Here is a 13,440-nt window from a genome sequence, read left to right as displayed (position 1 = left end):
GCATTTGAAACACCAAAGCCCACTCCCAGTGGCACACTTCCTCCCACACTGACACACCTCCTCCCACACTGACACACCTCCTCCCACACTGACACACCTCCTCCCACACTGACACACCTCCTCCCACACTGACACACCTCCTCCCACACTGACACACCTCCTCCCACACTGACACACCTCCTCCCACACTGACACACCTCCTCCCACACTGACACACCTCCTCCCACACTGACACACCTCCTCCCACACTGACACACCTCCTCCCACACTGACACACCTCCTCCCACACTGACACACCTCCTCCCACACTGACACACCTCCTCCCACACTGACACACCTCCTCCCACACTGACACACCTCCTCCCACACTGACACACCTACTCCCACACTGACACACCTCCTCCCACACTGACACACCTCCTCCCACACTGACACACTTCCCCCCACACTGACACACCTCCTCCCACACTGACACACCTCCTCCCACACTGACACACCTCCTCCCACACTGACACACCTCCTCCCACACTGACACACCTCCTCCCACACTGACACACCTCCTCCCACACTGACACACTTCCTCCCACACTGACATACTTCCCCCCACACTGACACACTTCCCCCCACACTGACACACCTCCTCCCACACTGACACACTTCCTCCCACACTGACATACTTCCCCCCACACTGACACACTTCCCCCCACACTGACACACCTCCTCCCACACTGACACACTTCCCCCCACACTGACACACCTCCTCCCACACTGACACACTTCCTCCCACACTGACACACTTCCTCCCACACTGACATACTTCCCCCCACACTGACACACTTCCCCCCACACTGACACACCTCCTCCCACACTGACACACTTCCCCCCACACTGACACACCTCCTCCCACACTGACACACTTCCTCCCACACTGACATACTTCCCCCCACACTGACACACTTCCCCCCACACTGACACACCTCCTCCCACACTGACACACTTCCTCCCACACTGACATACTTCCCCCCACACTGACACACTTCCCCCCACACTGACACACCTCCTCCCACACTGACACACCTCCTCCCACACTGACACACCTCCTCCCACACTGACACACCTCCTCCCACACTGACACACTTCCTCCCACACTGACACACTTCCTCCCACACTGACACACCTCCTCCCACACTGACACACCTCCTCCCACACTGACACACCTCCTCCCACACTGACACACCTCCTCCCACACTGACACACCTCCTCCCACACTGACACACCTCCTCCCACACTGACACACCTCCTCCCACACTGACACACCTCCTCCCACACTGACACACCTCCTCCCACACTGACACACCTCCTCCCACACTGACACACCTCCTCCCACACTGACACACCTCCTCCCACACTGACACACCTCCTCCCACACTGACACACCTCCTCCCACACTGACACACCTCCTCCCACACTGACACACCTCCTCCCACACTGACACACCTCCTCCCACACTGACACACTTCCTCCCACACTGACATACTTCCCCCCACACTGACACACTTCCCCCCACACTGACACACCTCCTCCCACACTGACACACTTCCTCCCACACTGACATACTTCCCCCCACACTGACACACTTCCCCCCACACTGACACACCTCCTCCCACACTGACACACCTCCTCCCACACTGACACACCTCCTCCCACACTGACACACCTCCTCCCACACTGACACACTTCCTCCCACACTGACACACTTCCTCCCACACTGACACACCTCCTCCCACACTGACACACCTCCTCCCACACTGACACACCTCCTCCCACACTGACATACCTCCTCCCATACTGACACACTTCCTCCCATACTGACACACTTCCTCCCACACTGACACACCTCCTCCCACACTGACACACTTCCTCCCACAAGGCCACGCCCCTCACTCCTTCTCAGTTAGCACCACTCCCTAATGACCAAGCATTCAGATCTACAAGCCTCTCTGGTCCTGCTTCAGCACCTCAGCCTGGGCAGCTCCCGTTACTGACGTCAGGAGCTCCAGGGAGCTGAGGGAGGAGAGGAGGAAGGCGTGTGTACGTCGGATGCTACCAGCACCTCACAGCGATTCTTATGAGAAGTTCCTCTGATTTTTCAACTTGGCACAAGAGTCTGCACCAGATAATCTTGAGACAAAGCCAATTCCTGCTCTGTTTTTTAACCAAATGTCCTACTGATGGGCTGAATGTGCCTATATTTGTTACACGTGACCCATGTTCCTTTTGCAAAGGAGGACTAGTGAGTCGCACCATGGACAGAGGACTACCACAAGGGCTTACCTGGAGTTTGCTAAATTCCTACATATAGAAGAGTGACACTGGCTCAGGGATTATTTGAGGCCTTCTGTTTCCAAACCACTAAGCTACTCCCTAAAGGAGACTGCCTGCTTTAACACACAACACGTGGCAGTACATGCTGTCATCTGTAAGCATGTGGTATAGATCACATATGTAATACAGCCTGATGGCCTGCTGTCCAGGTCGGGGTCCCTTCAACTCAAAGGGCTTCTGTTTTGGAATCCACTGTGATCAGCAACCAAGTCACAAAGAATAATTACAAAGAACACAGCGGATTAAGAAGGAAAAGAGATTGGAAGTGCAAGTAAGTAAAGCTTTAATGAGAAAAGTTTAAGACAGTAGCAAGCTCTCGTTCTTTCATCGATCTTTCCAAATTCTTTATGTACAGCTGCTACAGATATACACATACATACATACATATACATACATACATATGTACATATATACATACATATATACATACATATACATACATACATATACATACATACATATACATATACATACATACATATACATATACATACATACGTACATATATACATACATACATACATATATACATACACATATATGCATATATATAACCTTGTGATTGACACTGCTATATAAAGACGGTTAGTGATCTCCCACAGCACCCTAGTCTATCACCCTGACTATTTAAGTGCTATTGGCAGTTTTATAAGTATCTCCCAACATCTCCTTGTGTTTATGCATATATAACATTTATTTAGTACCATATGGGATAAGCTGTATGGCGTGTATATAATAATAATACAGGCCATGGTTGCTAAACTACTATAAGCTTATCTAACAGCTTACTTTATATATCAAAGATATAATGAGGTTCTTACCATTAGGAGACTTACAGTACAGTTGTTGTTGTTGTTGTTGTTGTTGTTTTAAACAGTTTCTCTCGGTTTGTTTTTCTGGAATATTCTCTTAAATATATTTTTAATTAAAATAGAATTACATCCCTCTTCCCTTCTTACTCCTCTCTCCAATACCCCATGCCCTGCCCCCCCCCAGGTTAATAGACGTCTTAATTATTATTGTTGATGTGTGTGTGTGTGTGTGTGTGTGTGTGTGTGTGTGTGTGTGTGTGTGTGTACAGCCTGATGAGTCCACTTTTGTTGGTGGTGTACATATGGCTCCAGCGCTGGCCGCTTTGCACTGCATAACCAATAAGGAACCCATCCCCAGGAAACGCTGCTTCTCCCTCTCCCACTTCCTTACTTGCTTATAGTATTTTGTCCAGGGACAAGACCCTGCGAATTTCCCCTTCCGCACCAGCAGATCTGTTGATATTGTTATTGTTTCGGTTTTGGTTATGCAGCTGTTTCTAGGAGAGACTGCTTCACAGAAGACGCCCCAGTGTCCTGCCTCTTCCAGTCTCCCCACCCCTTCCTCCCTGATGTCCCTGAGCCACAGACACAGGGGCTACACTCTCTTTTAAAAGCTGCATAACTGTAGACAGTAGGAAGGAATTGTAAGTCACTCAATCACTTGATTTTCTTAAGATAACCTTTTATTTTTCTTATATCACAAACAATATTAGAATACCATCTTTATAATATACAATCATACCAGTGGTTTCATTTCTATATAGATTATGTTCCTTCAAATGGAATTGCCGGGTCAAAGGGCATGCAAATATTACATTTATTAGACGCCACTAAATTACATTCCAAAAAGGCTATAACAAAGGTAACCTCCATCGGCACTGGATGGCATGTCAACTTCCCGCCCCCTCCCCAACATCTTCTGGGTGTTGGTTGACCTGAGGGACAGAAACTGAAACCCCACCATCACTGGCCTGTCGCCTGCCTAACAGGATGGAGTCCGGGTGCCTTTTCATATTGTGTTGACTACATATGCTTCCTAATTAGCAAGAGGGGGGCCAAGAAAGCACAACAAATGCATTAGGCACACACCGGAAATGACACGGTGAAAGCCATCGTGGTGTATAACTAATGTACGCTAATGAAGACGTTTAGGGGAGAGCTCCCCTTGGTTCTCACAGGCCGGGCTTGCGTCTCCGACATTTTCTTGTCCTTTCTTTGTGACTCAGTCCCTTTCCAGTGCTGCATTTGTCTTAAACATACATAATTCATGTTCTGTTGCGAATTCTGGCATCTAAATTCTTTGAGGGGTCGAATTCCATATTGTTTGTTATGTTAGTCACCCACTTCACTTCAGTGAGCTGAGAGTTTTCACTTAGCTGAACATAAGAAGTGAGTATGGGGTTCCTAGTGAGAATAACATCAGGAGCACTTGTTAAATTGTGGATTCAGTGAGTGGCCACGGGTTCTCTTTTTCTTCCCACACACCTAAGCTTCGCCCAGCTGAGAATCTGTGGCCAGCTGCGCCATTCCTTGCATCCCTGCTTCTCTCTCTCTCTCTCTCTCTCTCTCTCTCCCTCCCTCCCTCCCTCTTTGCCAACCCATCCTGCAGTCACCAAGCCTTCTCCTGTTGCTCTGAGCACAAGCCTCCAGCTCTTTGCCAGAAGTACATGTGTGGCCATGTGTGGCCTGCTTCCCCCTCTGACTGAATCTCCTTAGTCACTCCCAAGCTCTGGCCACACCAGGCCCCTTTGTCTTCCTTGGGGCCAGGAGACATGGTCTTGGTGGGGATGGAATATCCAGGAAGAAGACAGGGAGGAGAGGTGATAGCCTGTTGCTCATCCATGACACGTCAGGACAAGCCTTGCCTGCCTGAAGTCCGTTTTGTCTTAAGGCTTTGCAACCACATCCTAATGCTCTTATCGCTTCTCTTCCTCTCCAGAAATCAGCCTCACATCTGGGCACTTTGGATAAGCCAGAGCTTTGGTCTGCTGGGTCCCTTTCCTCATGATGTCCCAGAGGCAGTCAGAGGAGTGTTGTCAGTAGCTGAGTTAAGCTGTCTTTACAGAGATCTGGATTCTAGGTCAGGGTCCATGAAGCACTGAAATGGGGAAGCCGTTGTAAGTGTGTGGCTGGGCTGGAGAGACAGCTCGGCAGTTAACAGTGCCTGTTGTGTGAGAAGGAGGACCAGTGTTGGATCCCAGTCCCCGCCCAACAAGCCAGAGGCTACTGCAAATCCCACTCAGACAGACCTAGTACCCTTTTCTGGCCCCTCTGAACAGAGCTTTGACCCCCTGCAGACAGACAGACAGAGACAGACAGACAGACAGACAGACACATACACACACACACACACACACACACACACAGAGAGAGAGAGAGAGAGAGAGAGAGAGAGAGACAGACAGACAGACAGACAGACAGACAGACAGACAGATACAACACACACACACACAGAGAGAGAAAGAGAGACAGACAGACAGACAGACAGACAGACAGACAGACAGAGAGATATTTTGGTTTTAGAAAGCATGAAACTAGAATCAGTATTTCCTAGTATTTCAGGAGCAAGATAGCCTTTGATAGTCTAAACTTACATTTCTACATTATATAATGTGGACCCCATATCAGAAATAAAAACCAGAAAGAAAGAAATTCCATATGGCTTGTGTCAACACCACACTACAGTTTTGACCCATGTCATTGTCAAGAGTGAGGTCTACAGAGCACATCTTTTGGTGTGAGATACAAAGTGTGAGTCTGACCCTGTGGCCAAACTCCCCAGAGCCATTCTCAGGAGTGTTGGTCTCTTGGAGTCAGAAGTATATACTCACATATGCTTTTGAAAATTAAGAAAGCAAAGTAAGTAAAACCCTCTACTTCACCATGCCTGGAAACTCACCTTTTGTTAATTAATGCCACTTAGTGAATATCAGTCCCCCACTTAAGACTTCAAGTCAACATTTATAATACCCACCCCAGTGACTAAAACCACCAGTGTGACTTTTTTCATAACCTAGTAAAGACTCCAGGAAAGTCCTAGGGCTTTCCATAATCTCTCAAATCAAACTATACCTGAAAAACCAAGAATGAACTTCTCTTCAACATATCTGTAATAGAAATCTATAATTGTGCGCTCCTTCCAGTTTGCAGTCATTTAGACATACGCATTATGGTTCTAACAACAATGCTGCCCCTCCTGTGATATGCATGTTGGTCATCATCCTGTTTTCACAGCGGATGGGCAAAAGGAGAAAAAGGAAACAATTGTTGGCCAACTGCTCACACAAACCACATCGTCAGAGCCTGGCTATACCATCTGCCTTGGTCACCCTGGAATGCCATGTCCCCTGCAGTGTGAAGAAGAAAGAAAATGACCCGAACTGACCACAGCCAGGTTTGGCTGCATCCCTGGGCTCAGCACCTATATTCTCCTGCCGCTGCTCCAAGCTGAAGCTCGTGCTAAAGGAGACAGAGCCAAGGTGAAGGGTGAGGCATGGCTGTCTGCTAAACCTGCTCCTCAGCACCCAGGAGGGAGGGTACCCAAGGAAGAAATGGGGTGCTGGTGAGGATGCAAATGACCCTTCAGAGAGTGGAGACACAGAAACAGACGGAGCACCGACGGCCAAGGGCACTGGGGCCAACAAGTTTATGTGCACATTTCTGAAAACTGCACTTCTAGGTACTGCATTTCTTATAAAACGTGATATTTTTATATTAAAAAATTAGTTTTATGATAGATTATGGATCTTCAAATTGATAATTCTGCCTTCTTCATTTCATTTACTGAAAGTCAGTAAATGACTTTCAGCCAAAACCTTGTTGGGCAACATCTTTACCGTAAAGTGCCACTCCTCGCTCTAAACGCCCTCTCAAAGCGTCAGGTGAAGGCTTCCACCTTCCATGGCCTTTCCTGTGGCCTTCCCGTCTTGGCAGGCTACACAAGAAGGAGTTGTGATGTTCTTGCTTATTACTGCTAATGATTGGCTGCCCGTGTCCTGGCTGAAATGCTATGATTGTTTTGGGGAAAAGTGTCTTTACTAGAGCTGAGCATAATGTGAAAAGAGAAAAAAAAAGACATTGAGTAGGTTCCCCAGTCCCCACATGACTTACTAGGAGCAAGATGCCACCTCAGAGAGCAGTTTCTCTGCCACAGGTAACTTGCTCAACTCGGTGTCTATGAGGTCTTGTCTCTACCCAAGGCTGAGGCCAAAATGATGTATTCATGGGCAGGAGTCATGACCCCTTCTAATCTACACAGCAGCTGCTGCTGACATCTTGGGCTGTCTTTCACTTGCTGTGACTGGTACTGCTTGACACTTCATTATATTCAAAGGACGTGACAATCAGCTCCCAAGACACCTCGGCTTGCCGAGAGTAAGTGGCTCCTGAGGTTAAATTATACATTAATAACAGGTCTTCCTGTTAATCTCATACCCTTAGGCGAACATCCTGTTTTAGTCAGATCTGCTGTGTAAGACAGAAGCATGCCTCTGGTGATGACAACACTGGGCCTCACGCTACACCAAAGCATCCTCTTGGAAACACGGGCGTTCGCACAATAGACACTGACTGAAGAGCCTTGGCGTGGAGGTTGTGCCTTTCACTCCAACATGAGATTCAGTCACTAAAAGATGAACAAACCGTGTAGCCCCGTTGTTCTTATCCAGCTACGCTTCTGAAAATGACATCTCTAGTCTGTTTCCAGGACAAGATGGCAGTCCACACGTGTCAGCAGGGAGGGCAGCCTCTGGAAAAGGACACCACGTATGAATATGGAAATTATATACAGGGCCTGGGGGTGCAGCCAAACTGAGAGGGCCTGCCCAGCACGCAGGAGGCACTCGGTTCTGTTCCCAGCACCACGTCAATTAGGTGTGGCAGTTCCTGCCTGCAGTCCCAGCACTCAGGACACAGGGGCCAGAGGATCAGGAGTTCGAGGCCAGTGTCACCTACATAGCACTACCAAGGCCAGCTTGAGCTACAAGAGACCCTGTTCCAAAAAACAAATGACATTCCCTCCTGCCCTGGCTCTCATCGACGGCCCTTCCTGAGCCTGCCCTCCCAGTCAGCTCTGCCTCCGAGCCCACAGGCCACAGCCCCTCTCACTCGGCTTTCTTTAGAAAAACTTAAACTGGAAACAGGAACAACAAATGATAAGGGAAGCTGCTGCCTCTCCCCTCACGCCCTCCCCATCCTACAACAGCCCAGCCTGGGAACCACTCAGCTCTCAGCTTCCTCGAGATGAACCCTTAGGTTACACACACACACACACACACACACACACACACACACACACACGTGGTTAAAACTGAAGACAGAGATCAGCAAGCTTCTGTCGTGGTTTATTGGAGCTGCTCTAACAAGATCATGGCAGACGGGAAGTCTTAGACAAAAGCAACAGGAAGTGGCTGCTCACAGGTGTGGAGTCTGCGAAAGCCAGGATAAGGCAGCCATGATTAGGGCCAGGAGATCATCAGGTTTACAGATCCTTCCCACTGTATTCCCTGCGGATGAAGGAAAGACCAATAGCCTTGTCTTTCTGCCCAGAAAGTCATAGGTCAAGAGAGAGCCACATAGCTAGTGTCTTCGTTATGTCTACTCATGACTGTGATGAAACACCACTATCAAAGCAATGTGGGGAGGGAAAGGTCATTTGACTTCTTCTTCTACACCATTACACATTGTATACAGCACCACTCACTTTATACACTGCATCACTACACATTATTCACTGCATCACTCACATTGTACACTGTATCACCACACATTATTCACTGCATCACTCACATTGTACACTGCATCACTCACATTATACACTGCATCACTCACATTATACACTGCATCACTATACATTATACACTGCATCCCTACACATTATATGCTGCATCACTCACATTATACACGGCATCACTCACATTCTGCACTACATCACTGCACATCATGCACTGCATCACTGCACATCATACACTGCATCACTGCATATTATACACAGCATCACTGCACATTATACACTGCATCACTGCACATTATACACAGCATCACTGTACATTATACACAGCGTCACTGCACATAATACACAGCATCACTGCACATAATACACAGCATCACTGCACATCACACACAGCACCACTGTACATAATACACAGCATCAGTGCACACCATACACTGCATCACTGCACACCATACACTGCATCACTGCACATTATACACTGTATCACTCACATTGTACACTGTATCACTCACATTATACACTGCATCACTCACATCATACACTGCATCACTATACATTATTCACTGCATCACTCACATTATTAACTGCACCACTCACATTATACACTGTATCACAACACATTATACACTGCACCACTCACATTATACACTGCATCACTATACATTATTCACTGTATCACTACACATTATATACTGCATCACTCCACATTATTCACTGCATCACTCACATTATAGTGCACCACTCACATTATTCACTGCATCAGTACACATTTTGTAGGATCCAGGACACCAGCTCAAGGATCGCAACAAGTAAACATTGATCATTAATTAAGAAAATGCCCTACCATCTTGCCTACTGCCCATACTTATGGTGGCATTTGCTCAGCAGAGGCTCCTTCTCTCTGATGACTCTAGCTGTGTCAAGTTGAGATAAAACCAGCCAGCACAGCTAAGATGCTTACTAATAGTTTTTTTTTCCATAATAGAGTTTTCCTGTGAGGTTCGAGAGCATAACTAAGAATAATGCAATAGCCTGTAGTTTGTGCAGAGACAGGGATCTATGTGACTCCACTGACCAACAACTCAAAAATAGGTAACCCATGCCTGGCACTGGGACTGTTATCTGATGTTTACATATTTGGGAGACTCATTCCTTTCCCTACAACTACTTCTGTGATAAGGTAACTCCATTTGTAGATGTAAATGCATATATTTTAGGAAGATTCTACTGTCTTCATATGGCATCTCATGAGACAGAGGTAGTAGATGTCTGCACTGAAACAGTATTTGCCCAAGAGAACATCAGTTGCACACTTGAATATATGGTGGCTGGGACTGAGTGTACAAGATTCACACAAGAACAAGCCAGTCAAAGTCTCAGCATGGATAGGAGAGCCCTCATAAAGCCTCACCAGGGCCTCACTGAGGAGCCACTGCCAACTGGCACCTTCTGAGGAAGTGCTGTATGGGTCAGTTTTCTTCAGGGCTGTAGACTCTAACAGGTTACGCACGGTCCAGTAGATGGTTCTGTGTCCAGGAACACCAGGAAGCACTACGTGGCATCAATGGGCTAGAGAGCGCAGGAGGGGGGAGTGGGAACATGAAATTGTAGTGATTGGGGAACAACTAGAGGAAGTGAACGGGATGGGCAGATTTGATCAAAACAAAATTCTCAAATAATTAAAGAAAATGGAGGGAGGCTTTAAAAGGACAGTAGCCACTCCCAGAGACCACTCTGCGCTCAACCACGCAGCCAACTTTATCCTCCCTCAAGTTCACCTGAGATAGAGTCAGAAAATGCTTACTTCTGCCAACCAGACACTGCTGCTAAATCAAGCTGTCGATTGCCTTGGATTCTGTGACTTGCCAAGACAGATGCTCAAAGGATGAAAGATGAAATGGCGTCCTGCTATTTATAGCTCCTGTATTTGTTTTACCTGCCATCGATGGCTCTCACAGTTCAGGCCACTCAGTAGAATTACTTGAAGGGCTCCAGTTCAGAGAATTCCTGCTTATGATGCAAATACCGTTAAAGGCACTGATGTTGTCAAAAGTAAGGTTCAAACAAAAGGGTATGCTGATAATATTTTCCTGAAAGACAGACACACATCCACATGCATGTACATGTACACATCTATGCACATGCATGCACATGTACACACACACACACACACACACACACACACACACACACACACACACATATGCACATGCCCACACATACAGTCAACTATCAAGCTGATGCTCTGAGCTGGAGCCATAAAGTCTAAAAAGAGAAAGCATTGGAGGAAATGCCTAAAACATGTGCCACAGTGAATTAGACAAACCATCCGGCCAACCTACCTGAGTGAAAGTTCTTGGGAGGCATGACGGTAGCCACCTGCTCATCTATGCCCAGTCTGAGCATACAGCATACAGTCCACTTCTCCCTGCCTTAAGCAGGTGCCAGTGACGTCAACACTAACTATTGATGGCTACAGGGGCTTGCCATAAGGTGCATTTCCCCTGACACTTGCCGAGCTCCCTAGCAGGATACAATCTCAGTTGCCCATGCTCACCACTTCCTTGATAACACATTCTTTAGTAGCCACTCTGCCTTCTTGGTCTCATTTCCCATCTCCTCTGCTGGGGTTTCTGAATTTAAAACTTGTGTGAATGCATGTAGATCACTTCAACCCCTTAAAGGAAGGATCAAGGATGAAGGAAGAAGTCCATCAGCAAGTCAGCCTCAACCAGCAGCAGTCAGGGAACAACGTGGGTTCCCATTAGCTCATGATAGAGGTGTGGTTCTGATGGAAGTAACCAAAGGACGACTTTAGTCCCTTCTACTCTAGGAATAGTCACCTTTTCAGGACACCTCTAACACTGTCCCCACTGCTGTTTGCCTTCATATAAATAAATCCTACACTGCTGGTGGTGGGGTAAGGGTGAGGAGACAGCATGGGTAGACCAGCAAATCATAATCAGTGTGACCTCTAGTCCCTGCTGTGTCCTAAATCATCAGTGGCATGAGCAGGCGACAGCCTCTCTGGACCTATTCCCTTTCCTTGCTGCACAACAGGCTCAGCTAGTCAGGAGGCAGCTCTGATGCCCACCTAGCTCAGAGGCTGTAATCCTGCAAACACTGGTTTGCACATCCTCAGATACAGCTGGCCTTTAAAATAGCTCCTGAGGGCACTTAGCCAGCAGGGCTTATTTGAACAATGGCAGCGCCCTATGGTGTTCCAAGCTCTGACAATCACAGTGGAAAAGAAAGTGGAGACTGAATGTACAGTGTATGAACAGCCAACTGGTATCCCCCAGCAGCTCCAGCCAGCAAAAATAGGCTCACTTTTGAAAGGTAACATGTCTCTGGCTGAGTATATTTTGATCAAACAAAGTGCATATGTGGGGGACTTGTTGGATAGCGTACGTGTCTTGGCACTTACCCCTGCAGAGCACATGCCAGTGGGCTTAGCAGCCACAGGTGACACAATGTCACATTTCACAAATGTCTCCACTGGTGAGCGACATTTTCCAGTGTCTGATTAAGATCTGGTGAACCCCATCTCTTCATTGTTTCTTACATGAGTCTCCATTTCTATTTTACAAAGCTTGATGGGAAATCAACTTTCATAACTGTCACAGGAACTTGTAATCCCTAAGCTTGATATAGGTTTCTCTCTGTGAATTCTGCCTGATCCCTGACAGTCAGGGGCCTTCCCTGCCTGCTACATACCTCTCTCCTGACATTACGACCCAGGTGAGCTAGGTCATTCTATGGACCCAACACACCTTGTACGTTCTTGTCAGGTAGTGTTCTTTTAGTGACAATTCCTTCCCCAACCATCTAACTCTAACATTAAATATTACCTATCCTTTCATGCTTTGCATCTGTGTGTACATACGTGTGTTTTCACATGTCTAGCATTATGTAGACTGGTGTGATGCATGTGCACATGTGTGTGCAGGCCAGGGTCAACCTCAAATGTTGATCCTCCAGCTCCATCCACTTTATTTTTTGAGGCTGACACTCTCTCTCTCTCTCTCTCTCTCTCTCTCTCTCTCTCTCTCTCTGACCTGTACTTCACATAGCAGGTGACACTGTCCAGCCCGTGGACACCGAGGCTCTGCTCGGATCACAAGCACTCCATTGCTCTTCTTTTTTTAACCACGGCTTTGGAGAATCAAGTCCAAATCCTCACAGGCACAGCAAGACCTTTACTACCCGAGCCCATGCCCTCCAGTAACTTAGAGCGCTTGGTAGCCCTCAAGCCCACTGACAGTTAACGCACTTCTAGCCTACTGTTTCTTATGGATCGCAATTACAGAATTTAGGCAAGAATATAAATAAAGAGGACAATTATAAGGAAAGATGAGGCATCAGAACTACCACAGCCAATGTAACAGTGTTGACCGATACAGCAAAGGGGACAAAGAGCCCAGACACAGAGCCAGGCCTCAGGGAATGGATGTGACAGTAATGGTGCCGCAGAAAGGAGGACTTCTGTGTTAATAGCTGATGTAGAGACAA

The sequence above is a fragment of the Acomys minous genome (assembly GCF_964271855.1).
Source record: "Acomys minous genome assembly, chromosome: 18".
Classification (NCBI taxonomy): domain Eukaryota; kingdom Metazoa; phylum Chordata; class Mammalia; order Rodentia; family Muridae; genus Acomys; species Acomys minous.
Note: the sequence above shows the minus strand (reverse complement) of the source record.